The following is a 915-nucleotide window of genomic DNA, read 5'->3' as shown; positions in this document are numbered from 1 at the left end:
ATTTAAACTAAGTTGGAATCTTTTACAGGTATATGTCTCTACTGAACTATCCCAGCTTAACAGGGTATATGAATTATTAGGAATTTATTTCAGTGTCTCATAGTTATACTAAACTAAGAGTGCTAAGGAGAATTCCCATTTCCATACCAAAATATGGGCATCTGTTCTGAGTGGCTAAACTTAAAGCATCTACCTACAGAAGTGCAGGAAGCAGTGTAGAGGAAAGAAAAGTGAACACCAGTATATGAACTCATCAAGGCATTTAATTGCTTCTTGCTGTGGCTGGTTATTTTCATGTCTCAGTAAGTTTATCTACAGGACAAGCATGGAAGAAGGAAAAGCTGCATGTTGGCCCACCCACTGTGCGTGTTTTAAAACCAGACCTCTCTGTCTCAGCCTCAGCCTCAATATCTGTCTAACTGAAGAAACAGAGTCCTTGAGTGACTGTCTGTCCACCTTATGCCACAGACCTCTAGATCTGCACTCAGTGTTTCTTTCCTATTGTCAAAAATTTAAAATACAAAAGTGTAATAACTCTGGTGCTGCAAGAACAAGGGTAAAGTGTATATGATAGATTGCATGCTTGTTTTCAAGGAATGTATAATGGTATGGGCACATGACTTAAAGTATAGATGAAAGTAGAACTTTTGAACTGTATTCTAAAATGGCAAAAGTCAAGTGATTCAATCATAGTGAAATAAAATATAAGATCTTAAAATTAAGAGTGAATGTCAAAAAAGAAAAAAAGAAAAGGATTCATATGACTGCACAACCTATAGATTGCTTTGAGTATATATAGCGTAGGAACAAAAATGGGAAACTGAATTTCAGCTGGCAGGCCAAAGCACAAAAGCCTCAGAGGAGCACAAACTTTTATCTGAAAGATCTTTTTTTTAAAAAAAATTATTTATTTAT

The sequence above is a fragment of the Octodon degus genome, unplaced genomic scaffold, assembly GCF_000260255.1.
Source record: "Octodon degus isolate 3935 unplaced genomic scaffold, OctDeg1.0 scaffold00009, whole genome shotgun sequence".
Lineage (NCBI taxonomy): Eukaryota > Metazoa > Chordata > Mammalia > Rodentia > Octodontidae > Octodon > Octodon degus.
This window is presented reverse-complemented; position numbering follows the sequence as displayed.